The sequence below is a fragment of the Schistocerca serialis genome, chromosome 7 (genome assembly GCF_023864345.2).
Source record: "Schistocerca serialis cubense isolate TAMUIC-IGC-003099 chromosome 7, iqSchSeri2.2, whole genome shotgun sequence".
In the NCBI taxonomy this organism is placed as follows: domain Eukaryota; kingdom Metazoa; phylum Arthropoda; class Insecta; order Orthoptera; family Acrididae; genus Schistocerca; species Schistocerca serialis.
The window spans coordinates 363469057-363476699 of NC_064644.1; the positions used below are offsets into that span (position 1 = coordinate 363469057).

General features: G+C 41.0%; 1 non-coding gene across 1 annotated transcript; it reads right to left on the reverse strand.

Moving 5' to 3' along the window:
• Positions 1-813: 813 nt before the first annotated feature.
• Positions 814-888, reverse strand: Trnas-cga (transfer RNA serine (anticodon CGA)). Its single transcript has one exon. It is a non-coding gene; the product is annotated as a tRNA-Ser (tRNA).
• Between the last annotated feature and the right edge of the window lie 6755 nt (positions 889-7643).

Here is a 7643-nt window from a genome sequence, read left to right on the forward strand (position 1 = left end):
TTTCCACACCGGGCAGAAACGTCGAACGTAGAACATGGAGAGTATGACGACATGTCTCAGTCAGGTGACGAAAGTAAATGGGAGACAGAAGCAGAACAAAATTTAGGCGCTGCTGGTACGAGAAGCACCAACAGTAAGATTGGCAGACCAGAACCACGAACGAAACGTCACAGAATGATGGAATCTCGTTATTCGACTCCTGGAGGTGTTAGCGGTGGATCTCACTTTGGGGCTCTCATGCAATTCATGCAAGAGGCAGAAGTCAAGAGGCACGAGCCAGACAGGAAGAGACAAGAGGCAGAGAAAAAGAGACAGGAGGAAGAGGAGGGAAGACACAAATTAGTGATAAGATCGGTCACAGACGATATAGATGGAGTCAAGAAGTAGAATACTGGAATCCAAGACAGCTAGAGAATGTCAAGGAAACAACAGAAGGGAGGCTTGAGTTCGTGAAACAGGCGAACCGCAATGCCAAAACAGCGCGATTAGTAGAGCAAGTAGCACGAAAGGATGCATCAGTGCACAAAGAAAAATTTGAACTGGCTAGAACTGATGTGTGTATGACAAAAAAGGCACTTGCAACTCTCCCAAAGCAAAGAAAAAAATTAGTTCAAGAAAGGCAGGGAAAAATGAGTGAGGCTGCGGAGCGACTCGAACACATAGAATTCAAACATTCTGAACGTTAAATACAGGGTGTTTCAAAAATGACCGGTGTATTTGAAACGGCACAGCCTGGGGGATGTTTCCAGAATGAGATTTTCACTCTGCAGCGGAGTGTGCGCTGATATGAAACTTCCTGGCAGATTAAAACTGTGTTCCCGACCGAGACTCGAACTCGGGACCTTTGCCTTTCGCGGGCAAGTGCTCTACCAACTGAGCTACCGAAGCACGACTCACAGTCGGTACTCACAGCTTTACTTCTGCCAGTACCTCGTCTCCTACCTTCCAAACTTTACAGAAGCTCTCCTGCGAACCTTGCAGAGAAGGGGCTAAGGAGCGCCGTGGTTAGCGTGAGCAGCTGCTGAACGCGAGGTCCTAGGATCAAGTCTTCGGTCGAGTAAATAATTTTTTTTCTTCATTTTCGCAAAGTTATTATCTGTCCGTTTGTTCATTGACGTCTCTGTTCACTGTAATAAGTTTAGTGTCTGTGTTTTGCGACCGCGCCGCAAAACCATGCGATTGGTAGACGATTGGACGTGCCTCTCCAATGGGAACCGAAAACATTTGATCGTAAGGTCATAGGTTAACCGATTCCTCAACAAGAAAACACGTCTGATACATTCTATACGACACTGACGACGCCATGTGCGTCACACGACAGTAATACGTTGTCGACCCACCTAACTTCTACACTTGGCGAATGGGTAAAAAGATTCCTCTACCTTGCCCGATACTACGGCGCAGTTTACCTCGCATCGTACGGACGGACGGACAGATAACAATTGTCTGAAAATAAAAAATTAAACTTTTCTCTCGATGGAAGACTAGAACCAAGGACCTCTGCCTCCACAGCTGCTCACGATATGCACGGGACCACGGAGCTCCTGAACTCGTACTATCCTTGATGTTGCATATGATGCGCATGGACTATTCAGTTTCTATATTTTGCTTATTTTTTTCATAGTTCCACACAACTTCTTCCTGTTTTCTCGATTGATCTGTGTTCAGTTTTTCAAGGCCTATCCACTGTGCCAACTTATAACCAAATCTGAGGGGGGTGCGATGGGGAGGCTCCCTTGTTAGACAACATACTTTCGCCGTGCTATCAGACGAAAATATCAACCAGACACAACCTGTGGGAAGTTTGTTTTACAACCTTCGTACCTGGATAAAGAGCTTTTCCTATTTGAGATATCTGTGAACGTTGCTGCATAAGACGATTTAAGAAGAAACTAAATTCCTTCAGCTACGCCAATGTTTAAAGAAATCGTCTTAACGGCACTAAATCGGGGTTTGTGAATCGTTTACCGGCCGTACTCTGCCGCATTTCGCTGCTTGGAAGGCAAAAAGCGTACCGTACTGACAAATTTCACAGAAGGAAAAGGGTCATGTCATTTTATTTAAATGATTACAAAATCAAGTAAAACAAACAGAGAGGTTGTCAGTATAAGCGCATTACAGTTGTCAATATGATGTTGCACCGCCCAGGGTCTGTAATGATAAAGAGCCCGTTTAGGTCAGGTATATTGTATACAGAAGTGGAGGAGAGAGCACCACTAAATTCTACAATCCGTTTGCATTGCATACACACAGAAATTATTGTTACAGTGTACTTACGGAGCCCAATGAGTGAATTGCAATTTTCCGGAGACAAAAGAGCACTGCCAACAGTCTTTGTTACATTAGGTTACTTAAAGTGGTGTCACTCTGAGCTAGAATTTATAGTCAGCAACTATGTGTAAGGACAATGAGTCGATTGCGGGTTTTACAACTATGAAATACTTTCCTACATTACAGAAGCGAATATTAAATTTGAACTAATATTTCGAAAATTTTGGACATGGATAGCTTAGAATGAAAATCTTTCTGTTTATCGCAAAGGAAAATGATTGATTTACTAAAACATTCTGTCATACACAACTTGAAACAGGTCACGTCGACCAAATCATATGGAAGAACTGACAGCGACGTATATCGGAAGGCAGTAAGATCCCTTGCCTTTTGGTTTGGCAATATTCGACAGCCATTTCTAGTAAATGAAGAAGGGCAGCGCGTTTTTGTTATCAAGTAACGTCTTCATCAATTACTGTAGTTTTAATGTGATCTACGAGTAATTGCTCATGTTTGATATTAACATGAAAAGGATTCCGTAGACAGGGAAAGAACCTGTTCTTGGGCAACTACTTCTATAATGACCAAAAGGCCTTAAATGATCATCAACCACATATGTTCCAGCAGAGGTATGAAGAAAATGATAGTAATAATGAAGGTAGTAATCGAATTATCCGGTAACTTCACACTTCACAGTCGATTTTCTCGAACCAATAAATTTGCTGAGTTAGTGAAAATTTCAAAATGGCTTCACATCGAGGCTATGATGCCTAGAAGAGTTTTTACATCCTGCTGACATGAAAATAGCATAATATCCACGTCAGAAGCTTGCTTCTACTTAAACATATAATGGACTCGCATTTTTTCCAGCGTGACTAATTTTGTAAGCTAAGCACATCATTCGTTACACCACACTCGTGGGGCTGGAAAATGTGGCCGCAATGGTCTGGTGGAACGAACTACCACAAGTGCAATGCGTGGGTTCAGGCATTTGCTTTTAAGTGGTACAAACAGTTATGTTATGTTATAATCCTTTATTCCCAATTGGGCAGAGCCGGTTTACGTTGGGAAATGATATAGATGGAGGTCATGGTAAACAGAAATACTGTCTCCAGTAAACTTACATTAGAAAATTTTATTTTATTTGATGAACCGATAGCCATTTAGAGGAACAGGGCTCTTATTTTACCTGTACTTGATAGAACTAGAGAGGATTTGAATCTCTCGGAACAGTATAGTTCCATCATTTCGTTCCTTTTCCCAAGGCTGCAATCTTCTCTAGGTCTCCTCCAAAGGTAAGTATGTGGGTCTGAATCCTGATCCAGTACAAAAATATTCATAATTTCATTTAAAGCCCTATCATGTGCACACCGGCCTGCTAGTGAAAATTAACGTGCAATTTTAATGTCTGTTCATGTGTTTCCAACAATTTCTGGTCAAACACGCACACATCTTACTGTTGGTGAGCAAGCAGTTGATACTTAAGCTATAGTCATGGACGATAAAGACGAACGATAGGAGTGCGGCTCGATTGTCGCTCAGGCACAAAAATTTGTATCCTTAATTTAGATTGAAACACCTAGCAGCTGGTAAGAGAAACCGATACGTAACATTTGATTTTACTTAGTTAACAATCCGATTACGTGTTGGGTTCGTATCTCCGTCACAGAACTTCACATCATGCGCTTCATCTTTAAATGCATACACACTTTGTTACTTCTGAATTGAGGTATATCAGACATCTTTCGTGGTTAGTTAACAGGGATGAAAGGGTCTTGATAGGAGTTCCGGTTTATTTTCAAGTTTAGATTTGGTTACTGATATTGGCGAAAATTTCGGTAATTCATGACTCTTCATGGCTAGTCAGCAATTTGATTAGATTAGATTAATACTTGCTCCATAGATCATGAATACGACATTTCGTAATGATGTGGAACATATCATTTTAATAAAAGATTCAATTTCTTTACAACAATTTTTTACCTCTCTCTCTCTCTCTCTCTCTCTCTTTCTCTTCTCTCTCTCTTTCTCTCTCTCTCTCTCTCTCACACACACACACGCACGCACACATAAATATTCTCTTTTTATTTTTATTTGTTTGTTGTGCTAGACTATCAGGAAGGCACGACAACGTCCGTGAATGAGTTTCTTAGTTTTGAGTACACTTACGAAAGAAATATAAAAATATTGATTAGTTAGCAGTCAGTTCTGAGTATTATTAGTAACTACGTTCCAATCCCTAAACCTAGTTACAGAAATGCGAATCAGACGCATTACGTAGTAGCAGCCGCGTCTTTGAGACGCCAGCTTTAGTCACTTTCCAGCCCGCTGTAGGATCACATCGGTTCGTCTTCTTCCTGCTGGTATTGTAACTGAGATTTGGCAACAAGGCAATGTATGTTTGGCAAATCTGTTATCGACGAGTTACTTCCTGGTGTGCACGGAATTAAACCTCGAAGTTCACTTGATTTTTCCTGTCATTTCCATTGAATAATCTGAGTTATTATCGCTTGAGGTGTAACAGAAGCCTGTAAATTCACAGTTTTCAGCCCAGAAAAGTCTTTGCACGAGGAACTCGCAGCTAATCTCGTCCTTTAAATGTAGCGGTTTACGAGTTCTGGTCACTAGTGGCCTTGTAAGAGGAAGGCGTAACAAATACCTCTTCGCTAGCTCTGTGGTGACGTACTGACATGTAGAAGTGTGTCTGAAATGGTTCGCGGTTCTAGTCTCGCTGACTCCAACGTTTTAACCTCTTCCGTGAAAGTGATACAAGCAGTCATATCAAACATCGATAAGCAAATCGCAAGAAAATATTTTCAGCTCATAGCGCTATGGTGAAATTCTTACAATGCTGCACAACAGGTAACGCCTCTTTCTGCTGCTGACAAGGAAATTTTGGGGTCTATGAATACATAACTTTACTTATGAAATGCCACATTTACATACCTGTTGAATATGACACAGGATACCAACTAAACACAAACCCAACCGAAATGTAATTACTAATTCGTGCTGACAGAGGCACACTTGTGAACAGATACTCAGTTTTATTAAAATAGACTTTCGTCGTAAGGTTATCGTTGGTAGTTCTATTTCATTTCTTATAATACAGTGCACAATTTTCGTAAGGTTTCTTTTTGTGTTTTTAATACAAAAAATGAGAGAGAAATTAATTAGCAGCGACATATGCGAATTCTCTGATGTCGTCTATAATTAATTTGCCGGATATAGACTGGGAGACTCAAACGTCCATAGCGGGTGGCAGAGACAAAGAATCCAGTGAAATTTTTTTAAGTGCTTTATCTGAAAACTACCTTGAGCAGTTACACAGAGAACCGACTCGTGGCGATAACATATTAGACCGCCTGGTGACAAACAGACTCGAACTATTTTAAACAGTTAACGCAGAAAGGGAATCAGCGATCATAAAGCGGTTACTGCATCGATTATTTCACCCGTAAATAGAAATATTGAAAAAGGTAGGAAGATTTTTCTGTTCAGCAAAAGTGACAAAAAGCAGATTAAAGAGTACCTGACGGCTCAACACAAAAGTTTTGTCTCAAGTACAGATAGTGTTGAGGATCAGTGGACAAAGCTCTAAACCACCGTACAATATGCTTTAGATGATATGCGCCAAGCAAGATCGTAAGAAATGGAAAAGAGCCACAGTGGTACAACAACCGAGTTACAAAACTGCTGCGGAAGAAGAGGGAACTTCACAGCAAACATAAACATAGCCAAAGCCTTCCAGACAAACAAAAATTACGCGAAGCGAAATGTAGTGTGAGGAGGGCTATGCGAGAGGCGTTCACGAATTCAAAAGTAAAGTTCTATGTACTGACTTCGAAGAAAATCCTACGAAATTTTGGTCTTATGTCAAAACCGTAGGTGGATCAAACAAAATGTCCAGACACCACGTGACCAAAATGGTAATGAAACAGAGGATGACAGACTAAAGGTCGAAATACTAAATGTCGTAGGACCGTTGTTATTCACAATATTCATAAATGAGCTTGTGGATGACATCAGAAGTTCACTGAGGCTTTTTGAAGATGATACTGTGGTGTATCGAGAGGTTGTAACAATGGAAAATTGTACTGAAATGCAGGAAGATCTGCTGCGAATTGACGCATGGTGCAGTTGAATCTCAATATAGACAAGTGTATTGTGTTGCGAATACATACAAAGATAGATCCCTTATCATTTAGGTACAAAATAGCAGGTCAGCAACTGGAAGCAGTTAATTCCATAAATTATCTGGGAGTACGCATTAGGAGTGATTTAAAATGGAATGATCACATAAAATTGATCGTCGGTAAAGCATATGCCACAGTGAGATTCATTGGAAGAATCCTAAGGATATGCAATCCGAAAACAAAGGAAGTAGGTTACAGTACGCTTGTTCGCCCACTGCTTGAATACTGTTCAGCAGTGTGGGATCAGTACCAGACAGGTTTGATAGAAGAGACACAGAAGATCCCACAGAGAGCAGCGCTCTTCGTCACAGGATCATTTAGTAATCGCGAAAGCGTTACGGAGATGACAGATAAACTTCAGTGGAAGACACTGCAGGAGAGACGCTCAGTAGCTCGGTACGGGCTTTTGTTAAAGTTTCGAGAACATACCTTCACCGAAGAGTCAAGCAGTATATTGCTCCTTCCTACGTATATCTCGCGAAGAGACCATGAGGATAAAATCAGAGAGATTAGAGCCCACACAGAAGTATACCAACAATCCTTCTTTCCACGAACGATATGAGACTGGAATAGAAGGGAGAACCGATAGAGGTACTCAAGGTACCCTCCACCATACACCGTCAGGTGGCTTGCGAAGTATGGATGTAAATGTAGATGCAGATGTAGTCTGACAATGCACATGCAGTTTATTGATTACAAGCATGTAGTAAACTTGTTCTGAGTTAAAGCTGTCAAACAAGGTTTTATGAAGCATAAAATGCCACTACCAGACAACAGCTAATGTAAAAAATGCTTTTGACTATTTTATGCAACTGCTGCCTGGCCGCCTATTAAACCAGAAAAGAACAAAATGTTGCAGAAGTTAGCCCTTTTTCCACATGCGACTATTTTTGGTTGAGAAGTGAAGGGAATTATGTTCAAAGTTCCATTAAATTGATAACTTCAGCAAACAGCAGAATTGCGTTTAAAAAATGTATCAGCGAATGTGATAGAACTCGCGACGTCTTATCTACAGTGCGTGACGCTTACCATTACGCTACTAGCTGCCACGTAGCTAGTGCAACTCCAGAAGTCAACAACAGTTCCTCCAGAACTTCCGCATTCCACAGTGCTGTGAGATAATGCAAATGGCCGGATCTATACTTCAGAGAGACGGACAGTTACAGCTTTTCTTTT